Genomic DNA, 22,120 nt, shown 5'->3' with positions numbered 1-22,120 from the left:
AGACTCCTCAGCCCTTGGAGGCTGCCCCCAAGAAACCGGAGCCGAATGAATCGAAATGAAGACTCGTGAGGACAAGTCCTCTGTGATTCTGCCGCCAGGACAAGTCTCCAGAAAGCGGGATTTCCCAGGCCCCAGTTATGGCGGAGGAGGGTGAGGCAAGGACCGCCGCCCCGACCCACCTAGGAACAAGCTGAAACGCAGCAGCTCCCAGACACCTGCCACTCCCCTTTCCCTAGCCTATTATTTATCATCTACTTATTCATACTTTGCCGGACGGCTGTTTCTAACCAAGCTGCGTCTTAGCCGCTCCTTCGCCTGTCCATCAGCACGGGGCTCAATGAGCGAGTGAGAGCCGCGTGTGTCCCGCCCCTGCGCCGGCCACTGCGGCCTCGCGCTTGGGTCACATGCTCGGAGAGCGTCACCGCGCCTGCGCGGGCGTCCGGCGGAGGTCTCGCGATCCTCCGACAGCCGCTGGGACCCGGGGACTAGGCACGGAGAGGCCAGGCCCGCTCTTCCCCTCACCCCTCCCGTACCCCTGCCACGGTGCCCGGGGTTGGACTTGAGTTCGCGCGGAGAGGGCGGAGCCGCCGGCAGGGGACATCTCTAAGGGGCTCTGTCCCTTCAGGAGCTTCCCGGAGATGCTTTACGGCTGCATTTGCAAAGCGCAGCGCCTCCAAGTGCTGGTGGGGGAGTCAGAAAGGTAGGACTGCCCACCCAGCCCCTAGAAGGTTACCGTCAAAGGAATGGACCGGGAGGGGACCGGGACAGCTGTAGTAAGCTGCGATAATGAAAGACTCTCAGGTGCTAAATAGACTAAGCATCGTGAGCTGAGAGTTAAAAGAAGTAATTCTCCCTAGGAATCAGGGTAGTTGGCTGTGGATTGAGCCCAGCAGCATCGATAGGATTGCTGTTAGTTACCAAGAAAAGGGGAAAGTGTTAACATTTACGGCAGTTAGTTGTAGAAATAAAATATTAAGAAACAATTTATTAAGCTCAGGGGCAGCGAATAAAGGAGTCAGAGCCCCTAACTACTTGGAGGGACCCGGGGAAGCTTCAGGAAGGAATTCAAGCTTGAGTAGGATTTTGCAAGAACGGAAAGGGAGAGTGTACAAAGTACTGGATGTATACAGAGTTCCCCTAAAGTAAACAGAGTGTCTGTTTTGTGTTAGGCAGAGTATTCTTGGGTAGTTAGTCTAAGTATTCTGGCCATAAAGAAGACTAAAGTAACGCCCTCAAGGATTTTTATCTTTGTGGAGGCTTGTATATCTAATGATAGATATATATCCTCAGGATTCTGTGGGAGCCACCTAGCCTGGCTTTCAGGGAGGTCTTCGTGAAGGAGGCAATAAAGCAAAAAGTGTGGTTGGTATATTTGAAGTGCCAATAAGTAGTAAAAATGGTGTGGGTGAATAACTAGGCATGAGGTTGTAAATTTGGGCTTAGTCATGCTTTCTAGCAGATCTTGAAGGGCTATGGAAGTCATGCCAACCTGGGTGTAAGCACCTGTAAAAGATTGTATATGAAACTAATGATGCACTATAAGTTGGCTAATTGAATTTAAATTAAAAAAAAAAAGATTGTAAATGGAAAGTGATGTGACAGACTTTTTGCTTTTTTAAAACAGGCTCCACACCCAGCTTAGAGCCCAGCACAAAGCTTGAACTCACAACCCTGAGATCAGCACCTGAACTGAAATCAAGAGTCGGGTGGTCAATCAACTGAGCCACCCAGGCGCCCCAGTGAACAGACTTTTTAAAAAAAGTAAATTAGGTGGATAGACAGGTGGACATGAATAGATACGCCAGAGAAAGAATAGAGACGGGGACCAGTTCAGAGGTTGAAATTGTAGTTCTTTGATAGCAACACAATTTTGAGAAATTTTGAGATCCAGAACTTTAATGGTACAGGGGATGAAGATGGAGAGAATATCTTTTAAAGATATTTAAGAGAGGCACCTCGATGGCTCAGTTGGTTAAGCAGCTGCCTTTGGCTCAGGTCATGATCCCAGTGTCCTGGGATCAAGCCCCGCATCGGGCTCCTTGCTCAGCAGGGAGCCTGCTTCTCCCTCTCCCTCTGCCTGCTACTCTACCTGCTTGTGCTCTCTGTCAAATAAATAAAATCTTAAAAAAAAAAAAAAAAGATATTTAAGAGATGGGATTGACAGACCCTGCTTGCTGCTGGAGATATCTTAGGATGACTCCCAAATTTGAGATTTGGGTGCCTGTAAAGTAGAATGTACAGAAGGAGGAGCAGGTTTTACAGGAGGATGATAATGAGTTCAGTTTTGGAGTCTTCAGTAGTCAGTGGTTCTTAGTGAAAGCACCTTCAGAAGGAAGATGTTAAAAGCCACATTCTAGGGGCACCTGGGTGGCTCAGTCATTTGGGCATCTGACTTTGACTCGGGTCATGATCTCCAGGTCCTGGGATTCAACCCTGTGTCAGGCTTCCTACTCGGCAGGGAGTCTGCTTGTCCCTTTCTATTGCCCTCTGCCTTCTCCTCCTCTCCCCTGCTTGAGTTCTCTCTCTCTCTCTCTCTTTCTCTCAGATAAATAAAATCTTTAAACAAATGAAAGAGCAACATTCTAGGGGCGCCTGGCTGGCTCAGTTGGAAGAGCATGTGACTCTTGATCTTAGGGTTGTGAGTTCAAGCCCCACGTTGGGTGTGGAGATTATTTAAAAAAAAATTTTTTTTAAAGCCCAATTCTAGGGAATTGAGTATGAATGGGAGGTGAGGAAGAGGAGGCAGCATGTGCAGCCTGCTCTTTATTTTTCTTTTAAGATTTTATTTATTTATGGGCTGCCTGGGTGGCTCAGTCGGTAAAACATCTGCCTTCAGCTCAGGTCATGATCCCAGGGTCCTCAGATCGAATCCCGCATCAGGCTCCTTGCTCAGTGGGAAGCCTGCTTCTCCCTCTTCCTCTGCCACCGCTCCCCCTGCTTGTGCTCTCTCTCTCTCTGACAAATAAATAAATACAATCTTAAAAAAAAAAAAAGATTTCATTTATTTATTTGCCAGAGAGAGAGCACGCATAAGCAGGGGGAGCGGCAGGCAGAGGGAGAAGGAGCCCATTGTGGGACTCAGTCCCAGGACCCTGGGATCATGACCCGAGCCGAAGGCAGATGCTTAACTGACTGAGCCAACCAGGCATCCTGCAGCCTGCTCTTTTTTTTTTTTTTTTTTTTTTTTAAGATTTTATTTATTTGACAGAGAAAGAGAGCACAAGAGGGAAGGGGTTAGAGGGAGAAGCAGACTCCCTGCTGAGCAGGGAATCCTGACTCAGGACTTGATCTGGGAACTACAGGGTCCTGTAGTTCTGACCTGAGCCGAAGGCAGTCGCCTAACCAGCTGAGCCACCCAGGCTCCCCTGGCAGCCTGCTCTTTAAATGTGCTTCTGTACTGTGGACCAGTAGCCTACCAAATATGACACTTGGAAATCGCTTAGATACCATAAATTTAACTTATTCAAAAATGAACTCCTCTGGGTATGTGGGAAGATATGAAAAAGAAGATATAACAGTAAGTGAGTTGTAGAACCTAGGTGGTAGGTATATGGATGTTCACTATACAGTATGTCGACTTTTCTGCATTTTTGAAATTTTTCATAAAATATTGCAAAAAATAAGCTATCATCTCTACCCTCCAACTGTTGTGCCCCAGTGGGCCCATCTCAATAAGCAGAACCACCATCTACTCAGTTGTTTAGGCAAGAGATCTGGGAATACCATTCTTCAGTTAATCGCTCTCCTTCTTCCTTCTGTTAGTTGTACCTTACACCAAGGTTAGGTTCTAAAGTCAGTACAGAAAGCAAAAGTTGCATAGTCAACATAACCTTGGAAATCCCTTAAATCCCTCAGAAAATACAGTGGCCATAGTCTTGTGTGCATAACTATGTACCCAAAATGTATGTACAAGTTTACATGGTAGGATACAGTATATCATAGGATATACAGTATAACATTAAGATATTTTTAACTTCATAAAAAAATGGAAGATAGTGCTCATATAGTTGAACAGAGTTGTGAAATGAACACAAGGCATAAGGCACGATATTCCTCACCCCTCCAGTGCCTCCGTTCTAGTCCAAGCTTCCACCAACCCTCACGGTTATTGAAATGGCTTCCTAACTGGTCTGGTACTGTCCAATCCATTCTCCACAGTCCAGGCAGAATGACCTGCTAACTGGTGGGATCAGGCCACTGCTTTAAAATACCTCAGTGATAGGGCGCCGGGGTGGCTCAGTCGGTTAAGTGTCCGACTCTTGATAATGGCTCAGGTCATGATCTCAGGGTCCTGGGATCAAGGTCTGCACAGGGCTCCACACTGGGTGTGGAGCCTGCTTCAGATTCTCTCACGCTCCCTCTGCCCCTTCCCCCTGTCTCTCTCTCTTTCTCTCTCTCACTCTAAAATAAATAAATAAATATGTATATATATATATATATGCCTCACTGATATCCCACTGTTCCCTTATGACAGTGTCTGACACACTCCCATTTGGCTGCCCAACCTTCCACCATGTGGCTTCTGCAGTCCTCAGACTTCATCACACATACCTCTTCCTCCTTCTTCTCTAGACCCCCTCAGAACTCAGCTCGTTACCTTTCAGTTCCTCAGGCTTACCACATTCTTTTGTACTTGGGGGACTTTCACATGCTGTCCTCTGGATAGAACTCTCTTCCCCTCTCTGTAAGTCGGGTAAGCTCTGTACTCCTGTGGCAGACACCTCGTGTACTCAACAGGCCATCCTCTTCCAATCCCCCAATACTTTGTTCTTGATGAATTTTAAATTAAAAAAACATTGTGTAAAATAACACACATTTAAAAATTATACTGAAAATAAATGTATAGTTCAATGGATATAAAGTGAAACTCCTTGCAACAACCACCTAAGTCAAGCAAATGGACACTGCCAGCACCCAAAAGCCCACCCCTGTAAAGGAACCACTCTCCTCCTGTGATGACATTTATTGTAATCATTTACTTGCTTTTTCTTTATATTTTTACCACCTAAATATGAATCCTAAAAACAATCATTTAGGGTTTTTTGGTGGTGTTTTGTTTTATTTATTTGACAGAGAAAGAACACAAGCTGGGGGAGCGGCAGAGGGAGAAGCAGGCTCCCCGCTGAGCAGGGAGCTCCATCCCAGGACCTCAGGATCATGACCTGAGCTGAAGGTGGATGCTTAACTGACTGAGCCACTGAGGCACCCCTTTGGTTTTTTGTTGTTTTTTTTTTTAAACAATCATTTAGTGTTTGAAAAAAATTATTTTTTAGTATAACTGACACACAGTGTTACATTAATTTCAGATGTATAGCATGGTGATTTGACAAGTTTATACATTGTGCTGTGGTCACCACAAATGTAGCAACCATTTGGGTTTTTTTAAAAAAGCTTTATTGCCCACCTCCTCCCAGCCCCTGGTAACCTCTCATCCACTTTCTGTCTCTATGACTTTGCTTATTTTAGTAACCTCATGGAAGTACTTCAGTAATTGGAAGTACTTCTGTGTTTTGCTTATTTCTTTTAGCATATGTTTTCAAGGTTCATCCATGTTGTAGCATGTATCAGAGCTTCATTCCTTTTTATGGCTGAATAATATTGTGTGGATATACCACATTTTGTTTATCCATTCATCTGTTGATCGACCTTCGGGATGCTCTTGTGAAGAATGCACAGTCACTTAATTTTACCTATTTTTGAACTTATAAGAGTGGAATTACAACATTTTTTGTATGTCTGGCTTTTTAAGCATGCATTCATGTTATTCCATATACCGTAGTTCATTCATTTTCATATAGAATTCCATTTTAGAAATAAACCACAATTTATCCATTCTCCTGTTGATGGATATTTGGCTTGTTTCCAATTTTAGGCTATGTTAGCAAATATGCTAACATCAAAACAAAATTGCATGCATTTTTGTTGGGTATACAGGGCAGCTAGGAGTTGAATGTCTGGGTCAGAGTCTCTTCAGCCTGACTAGATATTGCCAAAGTGGTTGTACTAATTTTAACTCCTATCCACAGGGTTTGAGAGTTCTTGTTACACATTCTTACCAACTCTTAAGGTTGTCTGTTAAGCTATTCTGGTGGTTTATTTATATTGAGTTTAATTTGCATTTCCATGTCTATAAATGAGGTCGAACACTTTTTATATGTTGATTGGCCATTTGGATATCCTCTGTGAGATGTCTACTCAAGTCTCTTGCATATTTTTCTACTAGATTTTTCCATATTGATTTGTAGTTCTTCCAGGTATGAACTCTTTGGTAGGTAATATATTGGAAATAGTGTGCCTGTTCATTCTATTAAGAGTGTCTTTGATGAAGAGATGTTTTTAAATCGAATGTAATTGGGACACCTGGGTGGCTCAGTCGTTAAGTGTCTGCCTTCGGCTCAGTTCATGAGCCTGTGGTCCTGGGATCGAGCCCCGCATTGGGCTCCCTGCTCAGTGGAGAGTCTGCTTCTCCCTCTCCCACTCCTCCTGCTTGTGTTCCCTCTCTCGCTGTGTCTCTCTCTGTCAAATAAATAAATAAAATCTTTTAAAATAAATAAATAAATTGAATGTAATTGTCATTACGTTTAGTGCTTTTTCCATTTTCTCTCTCTTTTTATTTTTAAGTAGGTTCCACACCCAGCGTGGAGCCCAATGCAGGACTTGAACTCACCACTCTGAGATCAAGATCTGAGCTGGATCGAGGGTCAGATGCTTAACCGACTGAGGCACTCAGGTGCCCCTCCATTTGTTTTAAAAAATCTTCTCTCACCTTCATTCTATCCCATTTAAGACTAATATTCACCTGGAGTTGATTTTTATTTATACTGGAAGGTAGGGATCTTCCATCTGGAGATTGAGTTTTTCCAGCACCATTTGTTGAGGAACTGTTGTTTCCCCACTGCTCTACAGAGTCACATTTGTCATAAATCAAGTGTCCATATTTGCAGGGGTTAATTTTGGACCCTCTCTTCTATTTATTTGTTCATCCTTACACAATACTACACAGTCTGTAGCTTTACTTTTTCTTTTATTTTTGCCAGCGTGGAGCCTCACATGGTGCTTGAACTCACAACCCTGAGATTGAGACCTGAGTTGAGATCAAGAGTCAGATGCTTAACTAACTGAGCCACCCAGGTTCCCACACAGTCTGTAACTTTTTTTTTTTAAGACTTTATTTATTTATCTGAGGGAGAGCATGAGCAGGTGGGAGGGGGAGAGGGGGAGGGAGAGGCAGACTCCCTACTGAGCGCAGAGTCCCATGTGGGACTCGATCCCAGGACCCTGAGATCATGACTGGAGCCGAAGGCAGACGCTTAACGATTGAGCCACCCAGGCGCTCTGAGTCTGTAGCTTTATAACAAATTTTGTTATCTATAAGGCAAGTCCTCCTACTTAGTTCTTTTTCAAGAGTGTCTTGGCTGTTGTTTAATGATCAGTATCAAACGTTAGGAATAGTCTGTACCAATTATTTTATGTAAGTATTAAAAATAGAAAGTCCATGTTGTAATCCTTCCTGAATAGTTATTCCAGTGACTTTCCAGTTTAGTAGCTGGCCGTGCTGTCCAACACAGTAGCCACCTGTCACTGTGGGTAGTGAGTACTTGAAATATGGCTGGTTTCAGTTGTGGTGTCCTATAAGTGTAAAGAACACCAGATTTCAAAGACTCAGCATGAAAAAAGAATGCAAGGTATCTCGGATATCTCATTAATAATTTTTGTATTGATTACATGTTGACATGATATTTTGGGTATATTGTGTTAAATGAAGTAGATTATTAAAATTATTTTCACCTGTCTCATTTGACTTTTTTAATTCCAGTATAGTTAACGTAAGTGTTATATTAGTTTCAGGTGTACAGTATAGTGATTCAACAATTCTAGACATTATTCAGTGCTGATCATCATAAGTGTACTATTTTATCCATTCCCACCCACCTCCCCTCTGGTAACCATCAGTTTGTCCTCTATAGTTAAGAGTCTGTTTTTTGGCGGGGGTGCCTGGGTGGCTTAGTCAGTTAAGTGTCTGGTGCTTGATTTTGACTCAGGTCATGATCTCAGGGTTATGAAATGGAACCCTGTGTCGGGCTCTGTGCTGAGCTTGGAGCCTGCTTAAGATCCTCTCTCTCCTTCTCCACCCCCCCCACAGATAATAAAAATTTTTTTAAAAAGAGTCTCTTTTTTCTTTGTTCATTTGTTTCATAAATTCCACATAAGAGTGAAATTGCATGGTATTTGTCTTTCTCTGATTTATTTCACTTTGCTTTATATTCTGTAAAGCCATCCATGTTGTTGCACATGGCAAGATTTCATTCTTTTTTATGGCTGAGTAATATTCCAGTGTGTGTGTGTGTAAAGATACACACACACACATATCTTCATTCATCTATTTTTTTATAGAATATTCTTTTTTTAAAAGATTTTATTTATTTGAGAGAGAGAGTGTTCTCAAGCACAAGCAGGGTGAGAGGCAGAGGGAGAGAGAAAGGGAGAAGCAGACTCTCCACTGAGCAGGGAGCCTGATGTGGGGCTCAGTCCAAGGCCCCTGGGATCATGACCTGAGCTGAAGGCAGACGCTTAAGTGACTGAACCACCCAGGCACCCCTCATTCATCTATTGATGGACCCTTGGGCTGCTTCCATAATTTGGTTATTATAAATAATGCTGCAATAAACATAGGAGTACATGTATCTTTTTGAATTAGTATTTTTGTATTTTTTGGGTTGACTTTTTAAATTTTTTTTCATTTTTAAAATTTAAATTCAATTAACATATAATGTGTTACTGGTTTCAGAGGTGGAGTTTAGTGATTCATCAGTCTTATAACAGCCAGTGCTCAGTCTTATATAACATCACGTGCCCTCCTTAATGTCCATCACCCAGTTACTACATCCCCCACCCCCCTCCCCTCCAGCAACCCTCAGTTTCCTATGAATAAGAGTCTCTTATGGTTTGTCTCCCTCTCTGATTTTGTCTTGTTTTATTTTTCCTTCCCTTCCCCTATGATCCTCTGTTTTGTTTCTTGAATTCCACATGAATGAGATCATATAATTGTCTTTCTCTGATTGACTAATTTCACTTAGCATAATACCCTCTAGTTCTATCCACACCATTGCATATGGCAAGATTTCAGCTTTTTGATGGCTGAGGAGTATTCCATGTTTGACTTTTTTTAATGTGACTACTAAAATATTTGGAATTATAAATGTGGCTTGTATTTGTGACTCACATTGTACTATATTTGTATTGGAGAGTGTGGTGGGCTGATGAATGGCCCCCAAAGATATCCAGGTCCTAATTTCTGGAACCTGGGAGTGTTACCTTTACATGGCATAACTTTGAGATGGGGAGATTATCTTGGATTATCTGAACAGACCCTAAATGTAAATCACAAAGGTCCTCATAAGAAGGAGGCAGGGTGGGGCACCTGGGTGGCTCAGTCAGTTAAGCATCCGCCTTGGCTCAGGTCATGATCTCAGTGTCCTGGGATCCAGCCCTGCATCGGGCTCCCTGCTCGGCAGGGAGTCTGCTTCTCCCTCTCACTCTGCCTGCCACTCCCCCTGCTTGTGCTCTCTCACTTTCTATCAAATAAATAAATAAAATCTTTTAAAAAACTTTTTAAAAAAAGGAGGCAGGGTGAGATATGACATCAAAAGGGGAAAAGGCATTTGACTATCGAAACTGAGATTGGAGTTGATGTGAGCAGCTACCAGAAACGGGAAGGAAGAAGCAAAAGATTCTTCCCTGGAGCCTCCAGAAGGAACCAGCCCTGCTGGTTGCCCCTAGAATTTGTCTCTTAAAGCCAACTATACTCTCGTCTTGGATCTCCCTCTCAGAATGGTGTGCTGTCCTTCACATCTTTGACAGTGGTAGTTTAGTTTTTCCTAATACCTTTGATAATGTGCTATGAAAGCCTGAAAATTTTTGAGTAGATGGTGTGTATAATATTAACATTTAAATAAAAATTTAGAGGGGCACGTGAGTGGTGCAGTTGGTTAAGTGTCAGACTCTTGGTTTTAGCTCAGGTTGTGATCTCTGGATTGTGAGATCAAGCCCCACATCGGGCTCTATGCTCAGCATAGAGTCTGCTTAAGATTCTGTCTCCCTCTCCCTTTACCCCTCCCCACTGTGCTCTCTGTGTTTCTAACATAAATTTAAAAATATTTTTTAGGGGCTCCTGGGTGGCTCACTCTGTTAAGCGTCTGCCGTTGCCTTGGGTCATTGATCCCAGGGTCCTGGGATCGAGCCCCGCATCAGGCTCCCTGCTCAGCGGGGAGTCTGCTTCTCCCTCTGACCCTACCCCCTCTCACGCTCTCTCTCTCTCTCTCTCATTCTCTCAAATAAATAAATAAAATCTTAAAAAAAAAATCTTTAAAAAAAATTTAGTGGCTAAAAGGGACGCCTGGGTGGCTTAGTCATTTAAGCATCCAAATCTTGATTTCGGCTCAGGTCATGATCTCAGGGTCATAAGATCGAGCACCACGTTGCGCTCCATGCTGGGCATGGAGCCTGCTTAGGATTCTCTCTCTGCTGCTCCTCTGCCCCTCCCTCTGCACTGCTCGCTCTGTCACTCTCAAAAAAAAGGGGGGGGGGAGAGACAATTCTACTGAAAAACAACATGGGTGTATATCCAGAAGAAAATATCAGAACTCTTACACCTCAATAAAAAGAAAACAAACAATCCAATCAAAACTTGGGCAAAAGGGCAAAAGGTGTGAATAGACATTTCACCTAAAAAGATATAAAAATTGCTGATAAGCATATGATGAGATACTCAATATCATTAATGATAGGGACATACAAATCCAAACCACATGCAAACCTTGTCACACCCACCCAAATGGCTATAATAGAAAAATCAGACAATAACAAATGTTGGCAAGGTGTGAAGAAATGGGAAGCCTCCGACTTTGCTGGCAGGAATAAAAAATGATAGAGTCACTTTGGAAAACTGACAGTTTCTGAAAAGGTTAAACATATTTTTACCATATGACCCAGCAATTCTATTTGGTATCTACCCAAGAGAAATGAAAACATATCCACATAAGGCCTTGCACAAAAAAAATTTTTTTTTAACATTTTATTTATTTGAGAGAGCACAAGCACGGGGAGTGGCAGGCAGAGAGAGAGGGAGAAGCAGGCTCCCCACTGAGCAGGGAGCCCAATGTGGTACTCGATCCTAGGACCCTGGGATCATGGGATCATGACCTGAGCCAAAGGCAGACGCTTAACTGACTGAGCCACCTGGTGCCCCGCACATAAATGTTCTTAGCATCCTTATTCATAATAACCAAAATGGAAACCAAATTGGAAACATCCTAAGTGTCCATCAGTTGGAGAATGGATAGACCAAATGTATGTCCATACAATGAACTACAATTAAAAGGAACAAAATACAGATACATGCTATGGTATGGATGAACATCAAAGCCATTCTGCTCAGTGAAAGAAGTCAAGAGACTTCATATTGTATGCTTCTGTGTATATAAAATATCCAGAAAAGGCAAAAGTCTCCCCTAATTCAATATGCCCCTAATTTATGGTTGTACAGAACAAATCAATAGCCTCATAATAAACCAAGTTTACATTTACGTAGATTTGTAAGAAATCATGAGGTGAGGTAGAATTTCCCCCTTGAAAATTTCGTTTTTAGCTACTAAACCCTAAAATTTCATTTCTAGGGCTACTAAAAACATGCATTTACAAAGTTTCTAAACTATTTCAAAGGGAGATACAAGGACCACCAAAAACCATGATGTAAAATGTCCCAGATTTGGCTTCCTATCTCTTGCTTGGGCATCCTGGGGTTGGCTGTGAGAGGGGAAGATGTGTCTTAGCTGTAGAGTCTTTGGGATTTTCTATGCATACAGTCATTCTCTGTAAATACCAATAGTTTTGTTTCTTCATTCTAATTGTTTTGCCTTTTTTTTTTTTTTTAAGTAGACTCCATGCCCAATGTGGGGCTTGAATTCATGACCCTGATATCAAGAGTCGCATGCTGTACTGACTGAGTCAGCCAGGCACCCCAAACATTTTGCCTTTTATTTCTTTTTCTTTTTCACTACTCTGGATAGACCTCCAAGTAATGTTGATGGGAAGTGGAGACAGAGGGCATCCTGACCTGGTCTTGTTCCTGACTGTGGTAGCCTGCCTCCAAGATGGCCCTCAATGTCAGTATCTCCTACTGGTCTTCACACCCTAGCGTAGTGCCTCTCATATTGTTTGTGTGACCAATTGAGAGCATGGTATAAGTAAGGGTATGTCACTTCTGAGACTAGGACATACAAGAAATGGGGACATTTGCCTCCCTCTCTCGGAAGCTAGTTCTAGGGGAAGCCACCTACCATCTTGTGAGGAGAGGTCCATGTGGTGAGAAACTGAGGACTCCCAACCAACAAGTAAAGATCTGTGGCCTCCTGCTAACAGTCATGTGAGTGGCCTTGAAGTGATCCTCTGACCCCACTCAAGTCTTCAGATGACTATAGCCCCAGCTCACTTCTCAACTGTGAGACGCTGAGCCAGAGCCACTCAGTTAAGCCACTTCCAAATTCCTAATGCACAGAATCCATGAGATAATATATATTTGTTGTTTTAGTCCACTAAGTGTTGAGGTAATTTGCTACACAGCAATAAATTGCTGATCTCAAAGGAAAAGCTTTCAACATTTCACCATTTACATGATGTTTGCTACTGGTGCTTTGTAGTATCCTTTGTCATATTAAGAAAGTCCCCTTTTAGTCCTAGTTCACTAAGAGTTTTGTTTTGTTTATTTTTTTTAAAGAAATCTCTATCCCCAACATAAGAGTTTGAACTCATGACCCCGAGATACAGAGTCACATGCTCTACCAACTGAGCCAGCCAGGCACCCTCGCTAAGAGTTTTGTATCATAAATATGTGTCAGTTTTTTTAAAGATTTTATTAATTTGACAGGGAGAGACATCAGAGAGAGAGGGAACACAAGCAGGGGGAGTGGGAGAGGGAGAAGCGGGCTTCCCGCCAAGCAGGGAGCCCGATGCGGGGCTCGATCCCAGGACCCTGGGATCATGACCTGAGCCGAAGGCAGACACTTAACAACTGAGACACCCAGGTGCCCCTACGTCAGTTTTTTTATTAAATATTTTTCCTGCAGCTATGGAGATGACCTATGATTTTTTTTGTTTGGTTTGTTAATGTGGTGAATTCATTAATTGATATTTTAAAAAGTTAAACTTAGCTTGCATTACTAAAATCATAATAAACACAACTTGGACATGATGTGTCATTCTTTTTTACATATTGCTGAATTCAACTTCCTAATATTTTCTTTAGAATTTTTGTGTCACTGTTCATGAATGAGATTTACCTGTAATTTTCCATCCTCATAGTGTCTTTATCAGGTTTTGGTATTGAGATTACATATTTTGTGGTTTTTATGAGGTGGTCGGTCAGGTGCAGCCACAGAGGAGACAGAAAAGAGCAGAGGGGGAAAAAACCCAAAAAACACACAGGTCCTAGAGACAGGAGACACAAACCCATTTTTGCTGATTAAAAAAAAAATTTACAGAGCCACGTTGGAAAGACACCAGGGTGGTCAGGAGGCAGAAGAAAAGATGTGGGAAGATTTAGGCCTTTATTGGGTTTTCTGGGGAAAAGGCAAGGCTGGGAAGGGTTTAGGACTGGCTAGTTTGAGTAATTTTGGCTGCCTTTGGGTTACAGGGTTGGTCCCTAGTTGCCTGGCACCTGGCCCTGGGATGATTAAGGCAGAGGAGTATTGCCTCCCGGGATGCAGGGGCCGGACAGAGGAGGGACCGCCCTGGATGACGCTCCCAGCTGGGCCCTTTGCCATCTCTTAAGAATTGTCTCTCCCAAGCCAGGAAAGGTTTTTTTAGGATGTCAAAACATAGTAATATATAGAAAGTTTCAGGTTATTTACACTGATGTGTTACCTAATTGTATCTGTGGGACAAGGTGAGCTTAAGGGTCCTCCTACTCCTCCATCCTCCCTTTCTTCGAAAATTTAAATTTAAATTATATATTTACAGTACATTGTACTAGGCTCAAAATGAGTTGGCAAAAACTCTCTGAAAGAGTTTGTACAATATTAACTTATATCTTGCATAAATATTTGATAGAAGTTGCTGATCAAGCCGTGTGGGCCTAGAACCTGCTTTGTAGGAAAAATTTTTTCCACCTTTATTTATTTGTTTGTTTGTTTTACGATTTACTTATTATTTTGAGAGAGAGAGAGTGAGAGAAGAAAGCACAATTGGGGGGCGGAGTAGAGGGAGAAGCAGGCTCCCCAGTGAGCAGGAAGCCTGATGGGGGGCTCCATCCCAGGACCCTAGGATCATGACCTGAGTGGAAGGCAGACACTCAACCCACTGAGCCAGCCACACACCCCTGTAGGAAAATTTTAAATTAGTGTTTCAGTTCTTTTGAGTTTTTGGTCTATTCAGAATTCCTATTTCTTCTTTGGTATTTTATAAACTGTCTTTTTCCTCCTTGGGAATTTATTCATTCCATAAAAATTTTCCAATGCTTTAGCGTAAAGTTCATAATATTCTCTTGGTTTCTTCTGAAGGTCTGCAGGGACTATAGTAATGCCCTGTTTTTCATTCCTGACAGGGTTCATTCCAGCCTTCTCTCTCTCTTTTTTCTATTCCATTTCACCAAAGGTTTATCAGTTTTATTAGTCTTCTCAAAGTGCCAACTTGTTTTATTTTTATTCTATTGTGTGTGTGTATGCTTTCAATTATCTTTATTATTTCCTTATTTCTAATTTCAAGTTTAATTTGCTATTCTTTTTCTACTTTTTGATGCATGTTTAGTTCATTAATGTTTGTATTTTCTTCTTTTCTGATTTAACTATGTAAGGCTGTAAATTTCCATCAAGAGAATAGCTTGTATCCCACAACTTTTGATATGTAGTGTTTTTAAATTATTTATTTCAGACTTTGTAATTTCATTATAATTTCTTCTTTGATTCATGAATTATTAAAAAAAATTTTTTTCAATTCATGAAATACTTAGAAATATATTGTTTTATTTCCAAACATCTGGGGTTTTCTAGCTGTCCTTTTGCTTTTTAATTCCACCGTAATTGCATTGTGACTAAAGATTAGCTCTGAATGATTTTAATCCTTTGGATTTGTTGAAACTAGCTTTATGGCTTAGTATATGGTCGATTATCTTAAATAATAAACTCTACCTCCAACATGGGGCTCGAACTCATGACCCTGAGATCAAGGGTTGCTTACCCTACTGACTGAACCAGCCGGGTGCCCTTTCTTTTCACTTTCTTGATGGTATCCTTTGAAGCACAAAAGCTTTAAATTTTCATATAGTCTAATTAATCTATTTTTTCTTTAGTTGTTTATGCTTTTGGTGTCCTATCTAGAAAACCAGTGCCTAACCTAAGGTCACAAAGATTTACTCCTATGTTTGTTTTCTTCTAAGATTTTTATATTTTTAGCTCTTACACTTAGGTCTTTGTCCCATTTTGAGTTAATATTTGTATATTACATGAGGTCGGGGTCCACTTTTACTTATTTGTATGTGGATATACAATTGTCCCAGAACTGTTTGTTGAAAAGACTATTTTTTCCCTGTTGAATTTTTGGCACTGGGGTTGAAAATCAGTTGACCATCAATATGAGGATTTTTCTGGACTCTGAATTCTATTCCATTGACCTGTATGTTTACCCTTATCCAGTGCCACACTGTCTTAATTACTGTAGCTCTTAGCTTGCATTACATTGCATAGTAAGTTATTTTTGGGATTTTTTTTTTTTAAGACACTGACTTTTTTTCTTTTTTTAAAAGATTTTATTTATTTATTTGACAGTGAAAGAGTGCACAAGTAGGCAGAGCAGCAGGCAGAGGGACAGACAGACTCCCCACTGAGCAGGGAGCCCCATGCAGGACTCGATCCCAGGACCGTAGGCTCATGGACTGAGCCGAAGGCAGACACTTAACTGACTGAGCCACGCAGGCGCCCCTGTAGTAAGTTCTGAAATAGGGAAGTGTGGGTCCTCTGAATGTTGTGGCTTTTACAGGTAGTTTGTCTGTTTTACTCTGACTGCTTTTACTATTTTCTCATTGTCTTTGGTTTTCTGCAGTTTCACTATGTATAAGACAGTGAGTTTCTTTCTTATTTATCCTGCTTAGGATTTGTTAGATTCTTAAATGTATGATTTAATGTGTTTCATCAATTCTGGAAATTTTTGAGCCATTTTTTCCCAAATGTTGCCTATGTCCATTCTTTCCTTTCCTTATGGACTCTTCTTAGACCTTTTCATTGTGACATCCGTGTTTCTTACCCGCTCCTTTGCGTTTTCTTTCTCTTTACTCCCATTACGCATCATTGTGGGTATTTTCTTCTGGCCTGTATATTCCAGTTCATTAATTTTCTTTTTTTCATAGGTAATTTTTTTTTTATTTAAAAGATTTTATTTATTTATTTGAGAGAGAGAGAGAGAAACAGCATGAGAGGGGAGAGGGTCAGAGGGAGAAGCAGGCTCCCCACTGAGCCGGGAGCCCGATGCGGGACTCGATCCCAGGACTCCGTGATCATGACCTGAGCCGAAGGCAGTCGCTTAACCAACTGAGCCACCCAGGCGCCCCTAGGTAATTTTTTTTAAAGATTTTATTTATTTATTTGACACAGAGAGAGAACAAGTAGGCAGAGAGGCAGGCAGAGGCAGAGGGAGAGGCAGGCTCCCCGTGGAGCAGGAGCCCGACGCGGGACTCGATCCCAGGACCCCGGGGTCATGACCTGAGCCGAAGGCAGACACTTAACCGGCTGAGCCACCCAGGCGCCCCTGGTTCATTAATTTTCATTAATTTTCTCTTCTGTTATTTCTAATTTGCTGATAAAACTCTCAGTTCTCAATTTTGATTATTGTGTTTTAAGTTCCAGAATTTACATTTTTTTCCCATTGAACATTTACAATATCATTTTTAAAAATTTCTATTCCCAACCAAATTTTCCATTTTTGGCTTGTGTTCCTTGAATATAACAAGCATAATTGTTTTATAATCTATGCTGATCATTTCAGTACTGGAGACCCTGTTAGTCTATTTCTATTACCTATTGTACCTACTGTTCTTATTTGTGCTGTCTGATATCCTTGGATTATGTTTGTGTACTGGATATTGTTTTAGAAAATTATTTATAGAAATACCCTGACGTTCAAGATAATATTGTCTTCCTCTAAAGAGAACTTATTCTTTTGCCAGCTCTTGAGGGCACTAGCAGTGGGAACCACCTGGCTTTGAAATTTCCACCCCAGCCCCTGGAGCCTGCCAGAATTGCAGCTCAGCCTTTTCCAGAACAAAGCCCCAAGGCATAGGCCGCCTTCAGAGCAGGCTTCACTTCTCCACTTTCCCATGTCTTCAGTATCTCAGCATCTCATTTCAGCAGTTCCTCAAATCTTGTTACTTCTCTGATTCTTTTAAGATGACTTTTATAAGTTTGTTTTTATTGGTATGAAGGTTTATTTATTATCTAGGAGTCCATATCCAGAATTGGTGGACCCTTTGATTCTCATTTGAAGGATCTAATAGGCAGCAATATCTTCAGGAGAGGTAGGGTCCTCACTGTGCTGTGGGATCAATCCTGATTGGTCTTTGTCAATCATGGTAACCCCTTCTCTCTATGCCTAAGGTGGGCATATGACCCACTTTTGGGAGAAAAGACACAAGAGGAAAACTCCTGGGAATTTGTGGATGAATTTTTGTGCCCATTTGAAAGAGAGCTGCTTGGGAACTAGAGCCCTTTCTCTTCTTTGTCCTCTAAGAAGATGTTATGTAAGGAAATCACACTTGAATCTTTGGCAACCCTCTTACGACTAAAGGAAAAACCAAGAAAATTGTAGGGATATCAACTCATGGCTCTTGATATTGTTGAGCCACCTAAAAGCCCTGGAACTCTTTGCTTCCAGGCTTCTTAAGGAAATAATAAACATCCTTATGGTTTCACTGTTGGTCAGATTTTCTGTTGTGTGCAGCCCAAAGCATTCCAAACTGACATATCATCCTTCGGGACTCAGCTTGAAATGCCACTTCCTCAGGGAGGCCTTCCTGAAACCTCCACATCAACTCATTTGATATAATCTCTCTACTTTCCTTTTAGTGTCCCTCATCATATTTGTAATTATTTGTGGAATGATAGTCTTTCTCTCTGGGCTCTACACTCCATGGGAACAGAGACTATGGCAGGGTCCTAGAGCCCATCCCAGTGCCAGGCATGGTAGCCTCTAAATCAGTAATTATTCAAATAAACAAAAGAAAGGGTCAAGAGCCCAAGTAGAGGGAGATACTGGATAAAAGTCCTGGCGGATGTGAATTAAAATTTGTGCAGTTGTGCCTATAACACATGAAAACTTTTAAAGCTCAAAGAATCATTACAGAAGGGTTGGAGTGGCCATTGTGAGCATGAGTGTGAATGTTTATCTGGCACAAGTAAGAGCTGCCAAGTTGTGTTAAAGACCCAGCTGGGATTAGACCCCATAAATGTGTGTTGGCATAAATCGGCAGAATTATGAGATTTTCTCCAGCAGTGTTCAGCTGACTAGATGTGTGAGACATGTTGGGTAATTAAGTTGATCCAAAGATGAGGACTCTCAAGACAGGCTGCTTTCTTTCTTTTTTTAAAAGATTTTATTTATTTATATGAGAGAGAGAGAGAGCACAAGCGGGGGGAGGTGGAGGAGCAGAGGGGGAAGGAGAAGCAGGCTCTCCACCGAGCAGGGAGCCCAACTCAGGGCTCCATCCCAGGCCCCCGGGATCATGACCTGAGCCGAAGGCAGACGCTTAACTGACTGAGCCACCCAGGCGCCGTGGACAGGCTGCTTTCTGTTCTGTTTTCTAGTGAAGTAAATAAAAGTAGCTATGGAATTTTATTTCCACTCTCAATAAAGTAAATCTCTTAGAATTCAAAGTCTTTTGACTTTTTGTTGACCTTTTGTTCCAGACTGGAGAATATCCCCTGGCTGAAACACTCACGCCAGGAGTCTTCCCCCATCACCCACTTGCCGTGGAAAGGCTTGAGGGGGTGTCTGAATTTCCTAAGGGGTGTCGGTGTCTGTGCATGTTTTTCTGGGGAGAGTGTCCAGAAAGGCAAGAAGCACTGACTTGGGGCTGGCTCCTAGCCGTGGAGCACTGTGTGGGTCAGGGCTTGATGGAGGGGGAGTCATGGCCCTGCTTGTTGACAAGAGGCGGCGGCACAGTGGGAGGTGCGCAGACTCTAAGGACAGAGGTATAGGCTACGCCACGTAGCTCTTGAGTTTTCTCCTCCATAAAATGGAAATGATAATCACAGTTCCTCACCTCAGAGGGCTGATACTAAGATTAAATGAGTTAATACATACAAATGCTTAGGGCCATGTCTCACACTTCGTAAGAGCTGATTTTTATTATAGCTAATTGTTAGTGATGCATCGGGATGCACATCATGGCCAAAGACATTGAATCAGGAGCAGCAACTGAGGGTGCACGGTTGTTGCTGATGTTGTGCAAAGCACACAATCTAAGCATTTTCTCCCCTCCAGCACTTAGGGCAAATTCCTTAACTGGCCTGTGTGTCTGGGATCTCACCTGCTATGGAGATGATAATAGTAACTAGCTCACAGGACTGTGGTAGGGGTTCCAGGCAGGCTCAGAGCAGTGACTCCAACTCAGTAGATGATAGTATTGTTTTGTTTTGTTTTAATTTTTAAGTAGGCTCCAACGTGGGGCTTGAACTCACAACCCTGAGATTAAGGGTCACATGCTCTATGACTGAGCCAGCCGGGTGCCCCTCTGCTGCCTAGGTACGTTCAGTCTCCTCATTTTGATGAGAGAGGCCCCTTCCAGGCGATTCCCACAGCCTTCCCTCATGCCGAAACCTTCACAACTCACCCAGCACCTTCATGCTCACCATGTCCGCCTCCTAGTGGCCCTAAGCAGAGAGGAAGTGACTAATCTAGGCCCCTCCACCTGCCCCCTGCCTCGCCGTATTCCCTTCCAAGAGTCTTCCCCATCTCTCCTCAGTTCCCATCTGTAGCAAACGCACTCCTGAAACCCCACACCGACCACCAAGCCTTCCCAGCTGAGAATCCCTGTGCCGAACCAGTCCTGCGAGATGTGTGCGTCCCTCCTCCCGGCCAGTCCTGCTCCACTGCCTGCACCTCTCTCCGTGACTCCGTGCATAGCCAAGCCCTTCGCCAGACAGCTGCTGAATGAAGGAAATCAGGCACGGGATGATTCTACTACCCCAGGATGTGCACATATTGAAGGGAAGAAAGGAGGAGCCACCGAGAGACTGATCTGCACTGTAGACTAAGACTGAACACACAGGCAGTGGCCAGAGCAGATGGAAAGACAGAGCTCCGACGCAGGTCCTGCAGAAACCTGCCCAGCAAACCAACTCCTCCTCATCAACAAGAAAACACCCAGGCCGTAGGTCACATTTGTAAGAAGACAATCTCTAGTAACAATTCAGAAAAGTGAAACACCAACTTTCTGGAACAATTGGCTCAAAACGGCCAGAACTGACAACTTCCCCAAGTTTTGTCCACATTGCACCTTAGGACCAACCATCGAAAGTCAAATATGCACCCCCAACCAGTCATACAGGACGCCCAGCTTCTAGGTACCTGCCTTACAGCTTCCCCACGCCTGCAGCTTCCAGAGAAGGCACATCCGAATCCTTCCCTTTTTCCTGCTATAAATAAAGCTTTCCCGCCCCTCTGCCCTTGAGTCTCTTTGACAACAAGTGACCAAGGCTGACTGACTCCCTTGCTGTAGCAAGCTTTGAATAAATAGCCTTTGCTCTTCTCTCATTTGGTTGGTCTTGATTTATTTCCCCAAGACCCAGGAACGGCAGCTCAGGGAGCGAGGCTCAGACTATCCTCTGTCAGTACCCTCGCTCCCCCTGGGGTGGAGCTCGAGCCCTCAGACGGCAGAGTTGCTGGCTGATCCACTGGAAATGCTGATCAGACCTTTGGACTCAGCTGAGCCGGAGCTGGAGAAGCCAAATTGACTCAGATTAAATCCCCCAGGCATAAAATCACAAAAGAGTTTTTTGTTAGATGCTAATTGGGAAGGAGGGGCCCCAGAGATCTGGGGAAAGGGTAGGACATCTGGGAATAGAGAAATGAGGGAGAGGCAGGAACTTCGGGCCTCGAACAGGAGCCAGGGATCGTCTGGAGCTGCTTTGGTGGGATGGAGAAGTGAGTCCAGATTCTTATCTAACCTCCACCAAGATCCTTTACTCAGTCCACAGACATTTACTGAGCGCCTAGGGTGTACCAGGCCCAGTTCTGGGTGCTGGAGATGGGAACTCACACCCTAGTGGGGGAAGACAGTAAATGGCTAAAGAAGTAAGATAACTTCAGAGTGGTAAGTGCCCTGAGGACAATGGGATGGGATGTGCCTGGAGAGGACACGCCCTGCCCTTAGGAGGGGCAGCTGGGGAGGGCCTCCCGGAGCAATGACCTGGGCGGCTGACACCAGAGAGAACCAGCGGTGCAGCTATCCAGGGAACCGGTTTTCCAGGCAGAGGGAGGCGCTGACGCACAGACCCTGAGTGGAGACCTGGCTCTGACACGTTCAATAAGGAACAGAAAGAAGGTCGCTGTGGCCAGAGCTGCGTGGGCAGGGGGTGAGCATGGTGGGATAAGACCAGGAGGGATGTTCAGGGACACGGGGAGTGAAGGGCCTTCCAAGTCATTCTAAGAGTTGAGATTTTATTTTGGTCTCAATAAAATAGGAAGTCACTGAATGGCTGGCTTGCTGAGGCTATCTTGTCAAGGCCTTCGAAGCTCTCCTTTGTTGAAATCTTGCCCAGATCCGGGCAGGTAGGGGGGTGTGTGAATGTGGGGAGACAGCGTTAAGGAGGGAAAATGTGGGTCAGACCCAGTTGCTACAAGTCACAACCAGAATCCCTTGCTGAGCAGGACAAAAGTGGCCATGGAGTAAACCCCTGAAATTATACACTTGTGTGTGTGTGTGTGTGTGTACCCTATTTTAGGGAGGAACCCAGAGATTTTCCAGATTCTCAGAGGAGTCTGCCACCAAAAAAGTCCAGAAAAGGAGAATATTGACCTATATGCCTGCATATGCATGTGCCCCCTCAGTAAGGACCTGCGTGAGGGGGGAAGAGGG

At 43.3% G+C, this 22,120-nt stretch overlaps 1 long non-coding RNA gene across 1 annotated transcript; it reads left to right on the top strand.

The window, feature by feature from the left end:
* Positions 1 to 423: 423 nt before the first annotated feature.
* On the top strand, positions 424 to 20,796 carry LOC114197318 (uncharacterized). Its single transcript, XR_003606884.2, has 2 exons — positions 424 to 700; positions 20,006 to 20,796. It is a non-coding gene; the product is annotated as an uncharacterized LOC114197318 (long non-coding RNA).
* Positions 20,797 to 22,120: the final 1,324 nt, after the last annotated feature.

This window comes from Eumetopias jubatus, unplaced genomic scaffold (genome assembly GCF_037043125.1).
Source record: "Eumetopias jubatus isolate StellerSeaLion01/CBP00866 unplaced genomic scaffold, mEumJub1_p1.0 scaffold_4, whole genome shotgun sequence".
Classification (NCBI taxonomy): Eukaryota; Metazoa; Chordata; class Mammalia; order Carnivora; family Otariidae; genus Eumetopias; species Eumetopias jubatus.
Note: the sequence above shows the minus strand (reverse complement) of the source record. Positions and strands in the feature narration are given on the sequence as shown.